We start from the raw sequence: 13,890 nt of genomic DNA on the forward strand, positions 1-13,890 counted from the left end.
AGGGATATCTGTACACTGACCGGATTCTCTCAGTCCCTCTCTCTCAGCGATACCTGTATACTGACTGATGTCTCTCAGTCCCTCTCTCTCAGTGAGATATCAGTACAGTGACCAATGCCTCTCAGTCCCTCTCTCTCAGGGGGATATCTTTTGCAGAGACCGTTGTCTCTCAGTCTTTCTCAGGGATATATCTGTACACTGTCTGGTGTCTCTCAGTCCTTCTCTCTCAGGGGGATATCTGTACACTGACCGGTGTCTGTCAGTCCCACTCTCTCAGGGGGATATCTGTACACTGACTGGTGTCTCTCAGTCCCTCTCTCTCTCAGGATTATCTGTACACTGACCGGTGTCTCTCAGACCCTCTCTCTGAGGGATATCTGTACACTGACCAATGACTCTCAGTTCCTCTCTCTCAGGGGTATATCTGTGCACTGACCACTGTCTCTCAGTCCCTCTCTCTCAGGGATATATCTGTACACTGACTGGTGTCTGTCAGTCCCACTCTCTCAGGGATATATGTACACTGACCGCTGTCTCTCAGTCCCTCTTTCTCAGAGGGATATCTGTACGCTGACCAATGCCACTCAGTCCTGCTCTCTCAGGGATATCTGTACACTGACCGCTGTCTCTCAGGCCCTCTCTCTCAGGGATATCTGTACACTGAATGGTGTCTTTCAGTCCGTCTCTCTCAGGGATATCTGTACACTGACCATGGCCCTCAGTCACTCTCTCTCAGGGATATCTGTACACTGACCGGTGTCTCTCAGTCCCTCTCTCTCGGCGATATCTGTATACTGACTGATGTCTCACAGTCCCTCTCTCTCAGTGAGATATCTGTACACTGACCAATGCCTCTCAGTCCCTCTCTCTAAGGGGGATATCTTTTGCAGTGACCAATGTCTCTCAGTCTCTCTCAGGGATATATCTGTACACTGACTGGTGTCTCTCAGTCCCTCTCTCTCAGGGGGATATCTGTACACTGACCGGTGTCTGTCAGTCCCACTCTCTCAGGGGGATATCTGTACACTGACTGGTGTCTCTCAGTCCCTCTCTCTCTCAGGGATATCTGTACACTGACCGGTGTCTCTCAGTCCCTCTCTCTGAGGGATATCTGTACACTGACCAATGCCTCTCAGTCCCTCTCTCTCAGGAGGATATCTGTGCACTGACCACTGTCTCTCAGTCCCTCTCTCTCAGGGATATATCTGTACACTGACTGGTGTCTGTCACTTCCACTCTCTCAGGGGGATATCTGTAAACCGACTGGTCTCTCAGTCCCTCTGTCTCTCAGGGATATCTGTACACTGACAGGTGTCTCTCATTCCCTCTCGCTCTCAGGGATATCTGTACACTGACAGGTGTCTCTCATTCCCTCTCGCTCTCAGGGATATCTGTACACTGACCGGTGTCTCTCAGTCCCTCTCTCTCAGGGGCATATCTGTACACTGACTGGTGTCTCTCAGTCCCACTCTCTCAGGGATATCTGAACACTGACTTGTGTCTCTCAGTCCCTCTCTCTCAGGGATATCTGAACACTGACTGGTGTCTCTCAGTCCCTCTCTCTCAGCGGGATATCTGTACACTGACTGGTGTCTCTCAGTCCCAATCTCTCAGGGGGATATCTGTTCACTAACCGGTGTCTTCCAGTCCCTCTCTCTCAGGGGGATATCTGTACACTGACTGGTGTCTCTCAGTCCCACTCTCTCAGGGATATCTGAACACTGACTTGTGTCTCTCAGTCCCTCTCTCTCAGGGGGACATCTGTACACTGACTGCTGTCTCTCAGTCCCTCTTTCTCAGGGATATCTGTACACTGACCTGTGTCTCTCAGTCCCTCTCTCTCAGGGATATCTGTACACTGACCAATGCCTCTCAGATCCTCTCTCTCAGGGGTATATCTGTGCACTGACCACTGTCTCTCAGTCCCTCTCTCTCAGGGATATATCTGTACACTGACAGGTGTCTCTCATTCCCTCTCGCTCTCAGGGATATCTGTACACTGACGGGTGTCTCTCTCAGTCCCTCTCTCTCAGGGGCATATCTGTACACTGACTGGTGTCTCTCAGTCCCACTCTCTCAGGGATATCTGAACACTGACTTGTGTCTCTCAGTCCCTCTCTCTCAGGGATATCTGAACACTGACTGGTGTCTCTCAGTCCCTCTCTCTCAGCGGGATATCTGTACACTGACTGGTGTCTCTCAGTCCCAATCTATCAGCGGGATATCTGTACACTAACCGGTGTCTCTCAGTCCCTCTCTCTCAGGGGGATATCTGTACACTGACTGGTGTCTCTCAGTCCCACTCTCTCAGGGATATCTGAACACTGACTTGTGTCTCTCAGTCCCTCTCTCTCAGGGGGACATCTGTACACTGACTGCTGTCTCTCAGTCCATCTTTCTCAGGGATATCTGTACACTGACCTGTGTCTCTCAGTCCCTCTCTCTCAGGGATATCAGTACACTGACTGGTGTCTCTCAGTCCCTCTCTCTCAGGGGATATCTGTACACTGACCGCTGTCTTTCAGTCCCTCTCTCTCAGGGGGATATCTGTACACTGACCGCTGTCTCTCAGTCCCTCTCTCTCAGAGATATCTATACACCGACCTGTGTCTCTCAGTCCCTCTCTCTCAGGGATATCTGTACACTAACCGGTGTCTCTCAGTCCCTCTCTCTCAGAGATATCTGAACACTGACTGGTGTCTCTCAGTCCCTCTCTCTCAGCGGGATATCTGTACACTGACCTGTGTCTCTCAGTCCCTCTCTCTCAGGGGATATCTGTACACTGACCGCTGTCTTTCAGTCCCTCTCTCTCAGGGGGATATCTGTACACTGACCGCTGTCTCTCAGTCCCTCTCTCTCAGGGATATCTGTGCACTGACTGGTGTCTCTCAGTCCCTCTCTGTCAGGGATATCTGTGCACCGACTCTTTTCTCTCAGTCCCTCTCTCTCAGGGGATATCTGTACACTGACCGCTGTCTTTCAGTCCCTCTCTCTCAGGGGGATATCTGTACACTAACCAGTGTCTCTCAGTCCCTCTCTCTCAGGGGGATATCTGTACACTGACTGGTGTCTCTCAGTCCCACTCTCTCATTGATATCTGAACACTGACTTGTGTCTCTCAGTCCCTCTCTCTCAGGGGGACATCTGTACACTGACTGCTGTCTCTCAGTCCCTCTTTCTCAGGGATATCTGTACACTGACCTGTGTCTCTCAGTCCCTCTCTCTCAGGGATATCTGTACACTAACCGGTGTCTCTCAGTCCCTCTCTCTCAGGGGGATATCTGTACACTGACTGGTGTCTCTCAGTCCCACTCTCTCAGGGATATCTGTACACTGACCTGTGTCTCTCAGTCCCTCTCTCTCAGGGATATCTGTACACTGACTGGTGTCTCTCAGTGCCTCTCTCTCAGGGGATATCTGTACACTGACCTCTGTCTTTCAGTCCCTCTCTCTCAGGGGGATATCTGTACACTGACCGGTGTTTCTCAGTCCCTCTCTGTCAAAGATATCTATACACCGACGAGTGTCTCTCAGTCCCTCTCTCTCAGGGATATCTGTACACTGACCGGTGTCTCTCATTCCTTTCTCTCAGGGATATCTATTCACTGACCAGAGTATCTCAGTCCCTCTCTGTTGGGGGGATGTTTGTACACTGACTGGTGTCTGTCAGTCCCTCTCTCTCAGGGATATCTGTATACTGACCAATGCCTCTAAGTTCCACTCTCTCAGAGGGTTATCTGTACACTGACCGCTGTCTCTCAGTCCCTCTCTCTCAGGGATATATGTACACTGACCGCTGTCTCTCAGGCCCTCTCTCTCAGGGATATCTGTACACTCAATGGTGTCTTTCAGTCCGTCTCTCTCAGGGATATCTGTACACTGACCATGTCCCTCAGTCACTCTCTCTCAGGGATATCTGTACACTGACCGGATTCTCTCAGTCCCTCTCTCTCAGCGATACCTGTATACTGACTGATGTCTCTCAGTCCCTCTCTCTCAGTGAGATATCAGTACAGTGACCAATGCCTCTCAGTCCCTCTCTCTCAGGGGGATATCTTTTGCAGAGACCGTTGTCTCTCAGTCTCTCTCAGGGATATATCTGTACACTGTCTGGTGTCTCTCAGTCCTTCTCTCTCAGGGGGATATCTGTACACTGACCGGTGTCTGTCAGTCCCACTCTCTCAGGGGGATATCTGTACACTGACTGGTGTCTCTCAGTCCCTCTCTCTCTCAGGGATATCTGTACACTGACCGGTGTCTCTCAGTCCCTCTCTCTGAGGGATATCTGTACACTGACCAATGACTCTCAGTTCCTCTCTCTCAGGGGTATATCTGTGCACTGACCACTGTCTCTCAGTCCCTCTCTCTCAGGGATATATCTGTACACTGACTGGTGTCTGTCAGTCCCACTCTCTCAGGGATATATGTACACTGACCGCTGTCTCTCAGTCCCTCTTTCTCAGAGGGATATCTGTACGCTGACCAATGCCACTCAGTCCTGCTCTCTCAGGGATATCTGTACACTGACCGCTGTCTCTCAGGCCCTCTCTCTCAGGGATATCTGTACACTGAATGGTGTCTTTCAGTCCGTCTCTCTCAGGGATATCTGTACACTGACCATGGCCCTCAGTCACTCTCTCTCAGGGATATCTGTACACTGACCGGTGTCTCTCAGTCCCTCTCTCTCGGCGATATCTGTATACTGACTGATGTCTCACAGTCCCTCTCTCTCAGTGAGATATCTGTACACTGACCAATGCCTCTCAGTCCCTCTCTCTAAGGGGGATATCTTTTGCAGTGACCAATGTCTCTCAGTCTCTCTCAGGGATATATCTGTACACTGACTGGTGTCTCTCAGTCCCTCTCTCTCAGGGGGATATCTGTACACTGACCGGTGTCTGTCAGTCCCACTCTCTCAGGGGGATATCTGTACACTGACTGGTGTCTCTCAGTCCCTCTCTCTCTCAGGGATATCTGTACACTGACCGGTGTCTCTCAGTCCCTCTCTCTGAGGGATATCTGTACACTGACCAATGCCTCTCAGTCCCTCTCTCTCAGGAGGATATCTGTGCACTGACCACTGTCTCTCAGTCCCTCTCTCTCAGGGGGATATCTGTACACTGACCGCTGTCTCTCAGTCCCTCTCTCTCAGGGATATCTCTGCACTGACTGGTGTCTCTCAGTCCCTCTCTCTCAGGGATATCTGTGCACCGACTCTTTTCTCTCAGTCCCTCTCTCTCAGGGGATATCTGTACACTGACCGCTGTCTTTCAGTCCCTCTCTCTCAGGGGGATATCTGTACACTAACCAGTGTCTCTCAGTCCCTCTCTCTCAGGGGGATATCTGTACACTGACTGGTGTCTCTCAGTCCCACTCTCTCAGGGATATCTGAACACTGACTTGTGTCTCTCAGTCCCTCTCTCTCAGGGGGACATCTGTACACTGACTGCTGTCTCTCAGTCCCTCTTTCTCAGGGATATCTGTACACTGACCTGTGTCTCTCAGTCCCTCTCTCTCAGGGATATCTGTACACTAACCGGTGTCTCTCAGTCCCTCTCTCTCAGGGGGATATCTGTACACTGACTGGTGTCTCTCAGTCCCACTCTCTCAGGGATATCTGTACACTGACCTGTGTCTCTCAGTCCCTCTCTCTCAGGGATATCTGTACACTGACTGGTGTCTCTCAGTGCCTCTCTCTCAGGGGATATCTGTACACTGACCTCTGTCTTTCAGTTCCTCTCTCTCAGGGGGATATCTGTACACTGACCGGTGTTTCTCAGTCCCTCTCTGTCAAAGATATCTATACACCGACGAGTGTCTCTCAGTCCCTCTCTCTCAGGGATATCTGTACACTGACCGGTGTCTCTCATTCCTTTCTCTCAGGGATATCTATTCACTGACCAGAGTATCTCAGTCCCTCTCTGTTGGGGGGATGTTTGTACACAGACTGGTGTCTGTCAGTCCCTCTCTCTCAGGGATATCTGTATACTGACCAATGCCTCTAAGTTCCACTCTCTCAGAGGGTTATCTGTACACTGACCGCTGTCTCTCAGTCCCTCTCTCTCAGGGATATATGTACACTGACCGCTGTCTCTCAGGCCCTCTCTCTCAGGGATATCTGTACACTCAATGGTGTCTTTCAGTCCGTCTCTCTCAGGGATATCTGTACACTGACCATGTCCCTCAGTCACTCTCTCTCAGGGATATCTGTACACTGACCGGATTCTCTCAGTCCCTCTCTCTCAGCGATACCTGTATACTGACTGATGTCTCTCAGTCCCTCTCTCTCAGTGAGATATCAGTACAGTGACCAATGCCTCTCAGTCCCTCTCTCTCAGGGGGATATCTTTTGCAGAGACCGTTGTCTCTCAGTCTTTCTCAGGGATATATCTGTACACTGTCTGGTGTCTCTCAGTCCTTCTCTCTCAGGGGGATATCTGTACACTGACCGGTGTCTGTCAGTCCCACTCTCTCAGGGGGATATCTGTACACTGACTGGTGTCTCTCAGTCCCTCTCTCTCTCAGGGATATCTGTACACTGACCGGTGTCTCTCAGACCCTCTCTCTGAGGGATATCTGTACACTGACCAATGACTCTCAGTTCCTCTCTCTCAGGGGTATATCTGTGCACTGACCACTGTCTCTCAGTCCCTCTCTCTCAGGGATATATCTGTACACTGACTGGTGTCTGTCAGTCCCACTCTCTCAGGGATATATGTACACTGACCGCTGTCTCTCAGTCCCTCTTTCTCAGAGGGATATCTGTACGCTGACCAATGCCACTCAGTCCTGCTCTCTCAGGGATATCTGTACACTGACCGCTGTCTCTCAGGCCCTCTCTCTCAGGGATATCTGTACACTGAATGGTGTCTTTCAGTCCGTCTCTCTCAGGGATATCTGTACACTGACCATGGCCCTCAGTCACTCTCTCTCAGGGATATCTGTACACTGACCGGTGTCTCTCAGTCCCTCTCTCTCGGCGATATCTGTATACTGACTGATGTCTCACAGTCCCTCTCTCTCAGTGAGATATCTGTACACTGACCAATGCCTCTCAGTCCCTCTCTCTAAGGGGGATATCTTTTGCAGTGACCAATGTCTCTCAGTCTCTCTCAGGGATATATCTGTACACTGACTGGTGTCTCTCAGTCCCTCTCTCTCAGGGGGATATCTGTACACTGACCGGTGTCTGTCAGTCCCACTCTCTCAGGGGGATATCTGTACACTGACTGGTGTCTCTCAGTCCCTCTCTCTCTCAGGGATATCTGTACACTGACCGGTGTCTCTCAGTCCCTCTCTCTGAGGGATATCTGTACACTGACCAATGCCTCTCAGTCCCTCTCTCTCAGGAGGATATCTGTGCACTGACCACTGTCTCTCAGTCCCTCTCTCTCAGGGATATATCTGTACACTGACTGGTGTCTGTCACTTCCACTCTCTCAGGGGGATATCTGTAAACCGACTGGTCTCTCAGTCCCTCTGTCTCTCAGGGATATCTGTACACTGACAGGTGTCTCTCATTCCCTCTCGCTCTCAGGGATATCTGTACACTGACAGGTGTCTCTCATTCCCTCTCGCTCTCAGGGATATCTGTACACTGACCGGTGTCTCTCAGTCCCTCTCTCTCAGGGGCATATCTGTACACTGACTGGTGTCTCTCAGTCCCACTCTCTCAGGGATATCTGAACACTGACTTGTGTCTCTCAGTCCCTCTCTCTCAGGGGATATCTGTACACTGACCTCTGTCTTTCAGTCCCTCTCTCTCAGGGGGATATCTGTACACTGACCGGTGTTTCTCAGTCCCTCTCTGTCAAAGATATCTATACACCGACGAGTGTCTCTCAGTCCCTCTCTCTCAGGGATATCTGTACACTGACCGGTGTCTCTCATTCCTTTCTCTCAGGGATATCTATTCACTGACCAGAGTATCTCAGTCCCTCTCTGTTGGGGGGATGTTTGTACACAGACTGGTGTCTGTCAGTCCCTCTCTCTCAGGGATATCTGTATACTGACCAATGCCTCTAAGTTCCACTCTCTCAGAGGGTTATCTGTACACTGACCGCTGTCTCTCAGTCCCTCTCTCTCAGGGATATATGTACACTGACCGCTGTCTCTCAGGCCCTCTCTCTCAGGGATATCTGTACACTCAATGGTGTCTTTCAGTCCGTCTCTCTCAGGGATATCTGTACACTGACCATGTCCCTCAGTCACTCTCTCTCAGGGATATCTGTACACTGACTGGATTCTCTCAGTCCCTCTCTCTCAGCGATACCTGTATACTGACTGATGTCTCTCAGTCCCTCTCTCTCAGTGAGATATCAGTACAGTGACCAATGCCTCTCAGTCCCTCTCTCTCAGGGGGATATCTTTTGCAGAGACCGTTGTCTCTCAGTCTTTCTCAGGGATATATCTGTACACTGTCTGGTGTCTCTCAGTCCTTCTCTCTCAGGGGGATATCTGTACACTGACCGGTGTCTGTCAGTCCCACTCTCTCAGGGGGATATCTGTACACTGACTGGTGTCTCTCAGTCCCTCTCTCTCTCAGGGATATCTGTACACTGACCGGTGTCTCTCAGACCCTCTCTCTGAGGGATATCTGTACACTGACCAATGACTCTCAGTTCCTCTCTCTCAGGGGTATATCTGTGCACTGACCACTGTCTCTCAGTCCCTCTCTCTCAGGGATATATCTGTACACTGACTGGTGTCTGTCAGTCCCACTCTCTCAGGGATATATGTACACTGACCGCTGTCTCTCAGTCCCACTCTCTCAGGGATATCTGAACACTGACTTGTGTCTCTCAGTCCCTCTCTCTCAGGGGGACATCTGTACACTGACTGCTGTCTCTCAGTCCCTCTTTCTCAGGGATATCTGTACACTGACCTGTGTCTCTCAGTCCCTCTCTCTCAGGGATATCTGTACACTGACCAATGCCTCTCAGATCCTCTCTCTCAGGGGTATATCTGTGCACTGACCACTGTCTCTCAGTCCCTCTCTCTCAGGGATATATCTGTACACTGACAGGTGTCTCTCATTCCCTCTCGCTCTCAGGGATATCTGTACACTGACGGGTGTCTCTCTCAGTCCCTCTCTCTCAGGGGCATATCTGTACACTGACTGGTGTCTCTCAGTCCCACTCTCTCAGGGATATCTGAACACTGACTTGTGTCTCTCAGTCCCTCTCTCTCAGGGATATCTGAACACTGACTGGTGTCTCTCAGTCCCTCTCTCTCAGCGGGATATCTGTACACTGACTGGTGTCTCTCAGTCCCAATCTATCAGCGGGATATCTGTACACTAACCGGTGTCTCTCAGTCCCTCTCTCTCAGGGGGATATCTGTACACTGACTGGTGTCTCTCAGTCCCACTCTCTCAGGGATATCTGAACACTGACTTGTGTCTCTCAGTCCCTCTCTCTCAGGGGGACATCTGTACACTGACTGCTGTCTCTCAGTCCATCTTTCTCAGGGATATCTGTACACTGACCTGTGTCTCTCAGTCCCTCTCTCTCAGGGATATCTGTACACTGACTGGTGTCTCTCAGTCCTTCTCTCTCAGGGGATATCTGTACACTGACCGCTGTCTTTCAGTCCCTCTCTCTCAGGGGGATATCTGTACACTGACCGCTGTCTCTCAGTCCCTCTCTCTCAGAGATATCTATACACCGACCTGTGTCTCTCAGTCCCTCTCTCTCAGGGATATCTGTACACTAACCGGTGTCTCTCAGTCCCTCTCTCTCAGAGATATCTGAACACTGACTGGTGTCTCTCAGTCCCTCTCTCTCAGCGGGATATCTGTACACTGACCTGTGTCTCTCAGTCCCTCTCTCTCAGGGGATATCTGTACACTGACCGCTGTCTTTCAGTCCCTCTCTCTCAGGGGGATATCTGTACACTGACCGCTGTCTCTCAGTCTCAGTCCCTCTCTCTCAGGGATATCTGTGCACTGACTGGTGTCTCTCAGTCCCTCTCTCTCAGGGATATCTGTGCACCGACTCTTTTCTCTCAGTCCCTCTCTCTCAGGGGATATCTGTACACTGACCGCTGTCTTTCAGTCCCTCTCTCTCAGGGGGATATCTGTACACTAACCAGTGTCTCTCAGTCCCTCTCTCTCAGGGGGATATCTGTACACTGACTGGTGTCTCTCAGTCCCACTCTCTCAGGGATATCTGAACACTGACTTGTGTCTCTCAGTCCCTCTCTCTCAGGGGGACATCTGTACACTGACTGCTGTCTCTCAGTCCCTCTTTCTCAGGGATATCTGTACACTGACCTGTGTCTCTCAGTCCCTCTCTCTCAGGGATATCTGTACACTAACCGGTGTCTCTCAGTCCCTCTCTCTCAGGGGGATATCTGTACACTGACTGGTGTCTCTCAGTCCCACTCTCTCAGGGATATCTGTACACTGACCTGTGTCTCTCAGTCCCTCTCTCTCAGGGATATCTGTACACTGACTGGTGTCTCTCAGTGCCTCTCTCTCAGGGGATATCTGTACACTGACCTCTGTCTTTCAGTCCCTCTCTCTCAGGGGGATATCTGTACACTGACCGGTGTTTCTCAGTCCCTCTCTGTCAAAGATATCTATACACCGACGAGTGTCTCTCAGTCCCTCTCTCTCAGGGATATCTGTACACTGACCGGTGTCTCTCATTCCTTTCTCTCAGGGATATCTATTCACTGACCAGAGTATCTCAGTCCCTCTCTGTTGGGGGGATGTTTGTACACTGACTGATGTCTGTCAGTCCCTCTCTCTCAGGGATATCTGTATACTGACCAATGCCTCTAAGTTCCACTCTCTCAGAGGGTTATCTGTACACTGACCGCTGTCTCTCAGTCCCTCTCTCTCAGGGATATATGTACACTGACCGCTGTCTCTCAGGCCCTCTCTCTCAGGGATATCTGTACACTCAATGGTGTCTTTCAGTCCGTCTCTCTCAGGGATATCTGTACACTGACCATGTCCCTCAGTCACTATCTCTCAGGGATATCTGTACACTGACCGGATTCTCTCAGTCCCTCTCTCTCAGCGATACCTGTATACTGACTGATGTCTCTCAGTCCCTCTCTCTCAGTGAGATATCAGTACAGTGACCAATGCCTCTCAGTCCCTCTCTCTCAGGGGGATATCTTTTGCAGAGACCGTTGTCTCTCAGTCTCTCTCAGGGATATATCTGTACACTGTCTGGTGTCTCTCAGTCCTTCTCTCTCAGGGGGATATCTGTACACTGACCGGTGTCTGTCAGTCCCACTCTCTCAGGGGGATATCTGTACACTGACTGGTGTCTCTCAGTCCCTCTCTCTCTCAGGGATATCTGTACACTGACCGGTGTCTCTCAGTCCCTCTCTCTGAGGGATATCTGTACACTGACCAATGACTCTCAGTTCCTCTCTCTCAGGGGTATATCTGTGCACTGACCACTGTCTCTCAGTCCCTCTCTCTCAGGGATATATCTGTACACTGACTGGTGTCTGTCAGTCCCACTCTCTCAGGGATATATGTACACTGACCGCTGTCTCTCAGTCCCTCTTTCTCAGAGGGATATCTGTACGCTGACCAATGCCACTCAGTCCTGCTCTCTCAGGGATATCTGTACACTGACCGCTGTCTCTCAGGCCCTCTCTCTCAGGGATATCTGTACACTGAATGGTGTCTTTCAGTCCGTCTCTCTCAGGGATATCTGTACACTGACCATGGCCCTCAGTCACTCTCTCTCAGGGATATCTGTACACTGACCGGTGTCTCTCAGTCCCTCTCTCTCGGCGATATCTGTATACTGACTGATGTCTCACAGTCCCTCTCTCTCAGTGAGATATCTGTACACTGACCAATGCCTCTCAGTCCCTCTCTCTAAGGGGGATATCTTTTGCAGTGACCAATGTCTCTCAGTTCCTCTCTCTCAGGGGTATATCTGTGCACTGACCACTGTCTCTCAGTCCCTCTCTCTCAGGGATATATCTGTACACTGACTGGTGTCTGTCAGTCCCACTCTCTCAGGGATATATGTACACTGACCGCTGTCTCTCAGTCCCTCTCTCTCAGGGATATATGTACACTGACCGCTGTCTCTCAGGCCCTCTCTCTCAGGGATATCTGTACACTCAATGGTGTCTTTCAGTCCGTCTCTCTCAGGGATATCTGTACACTGACGATGTCCCTCAGTCACTCTCTCTCAGGGATATCTGTACACTGACCGGTTTCTCTCAGTCCCTCTCTCTCAGGGGGATATCTTTCGCAGTGACCGTTGTCTCACAGTGTCTCTCAGGGATATATCTGTACACTGACCGGTGTCTGTCAGTCCCACTCTCTCAGGTATATATGTACACTGACCGCTGTCTCTCAGTCCCTCTCTCTCAGGGATATCTGTGCACTGACTGGTGTCTCTCAGTCCCTCTCTCTCAGGGATATCTGTGCACAGACTCTTTTCTCTCAGTCCCTCTCTCTCAGGGGGATATCTGTACACTAACCGGTGTCTCTCAGTCCCTCTCTCTCAGGGGGATATCTGTACACTGACTGGTGTCTCTCAGTACCACTCTCTCAGGGATATCTGAACACTGACTTGTGTCTCTCAGTCCCTCTCTCTCAGGGGGACATCTGTACACTGACTGCTGTCTCTCAGTCCCTCTTTCTCAGGGATATCTGTACACTGACCTGTGTCTCTCAGTCCCTCTCTCTCAGGGATATCTGTACACTGACTGGTGTCTCTCAGTCCCTCTCTCTCAGGGGATATCTGTACACTGAACTCTGTCTTTCAGTCCCTCTCTCTCAGGGGGATATATGTACACTGACCGGTGTCTCTCAGTCCCTCTCTCTCAAAGATATCTATACACCGACCAGTGTCTCTCAGTCCCTCTCTCTCAGGGATATCTGTACACTGACCGGTGTCTCTCAGTCCCTCTCTCTCAGGGATATCTATTCACTGACCAGAGTCTCTCAGTCCCTCTCTCTCAGGGATATCTATTCACTGACCAGAGTATCTCAGTCCCTCTCTGTTGGGGGGATGTTTGTACACTGACTGGTGTCTGTCAGTCCCTCTCTCTCAGGGATATCTGTATACTGACCAATGCCTCTAAGTTCCACTCTCTCAGAGGGATATCTGTACACTGACCACTGTCTCTCAGTCCCTCTCTCTCAGGGATATATGTACACTGACCGCTGTCTCTCAGGACCTCTCTCTCAGGGATATCTGTACACTCAATGGTGTCTTTCAGTCCGTCTCTCTCAGGGATATCTGTACACTGACCATGTCCCTCAGTCACTCTCTCTCAGGGATATCTGTACACTGACCGGATTCTCTCAGTCCCTCTCTCTCAGCGATATCTGTATACTGACTGATGTCTCTCAGTCCCTCTCTCTCAGTGAGATATCTGTACAGTGACCAATGCCTCTCAGTCCCTCTCTCTCAGGGGGATATCTTTTGCAGTGACCGTTGTCTCTCAGTCTCTCTCAGGGATATATCTGTACACTGTCTGGTGTCTCTCAGTCCTTCTCTCTCAGAGGGATATCTGTACACTGACCGGTGTCTGTCAGTCCCACTCTCTCAGGGGGATATCTGCACACTGACTGGTGTCTCTCAGTCCCTCTCTCTTTCAGGGATATCTGTACACTGACCGGTGTCTCTCAGTCCCTCTCTCTGAGGGATATCTGTACACTGACCAATGCCTCTCAGATCCTCTCTCTCAGGGGTATATCTGTGCACTGACCACTGTCTCTCAGTCCCTCTCTCTCAGGGATATATCTGTACACTGACAGGTGTCTCTCATTCCCTCTCGCTCTCAGGGATATCTGTACACTGACGGGTGTCTCTCTCAGTCCCTCTCTCTCAGGGGCATATCTGTACACTGACTGGTGTCTCTCAGTCCCACTCTCTCAGGGATATCTGAACACTGACT

This window comes from Mobula hypostoma, chromosome 5 (assembly GCF_963921235.1).
Source record: "Mobula hypostoma chromosome 5, sMobHyp1.1, whole genome shotgun sequence".
Classification (NCBI taxonomy): domain Eukaryota; kingdom Metazoa; phylum Chordata; class Chondrichthyes; order Myliobatiformes; family Myliobatidae; genus Mobula; species Mobula hypostoma.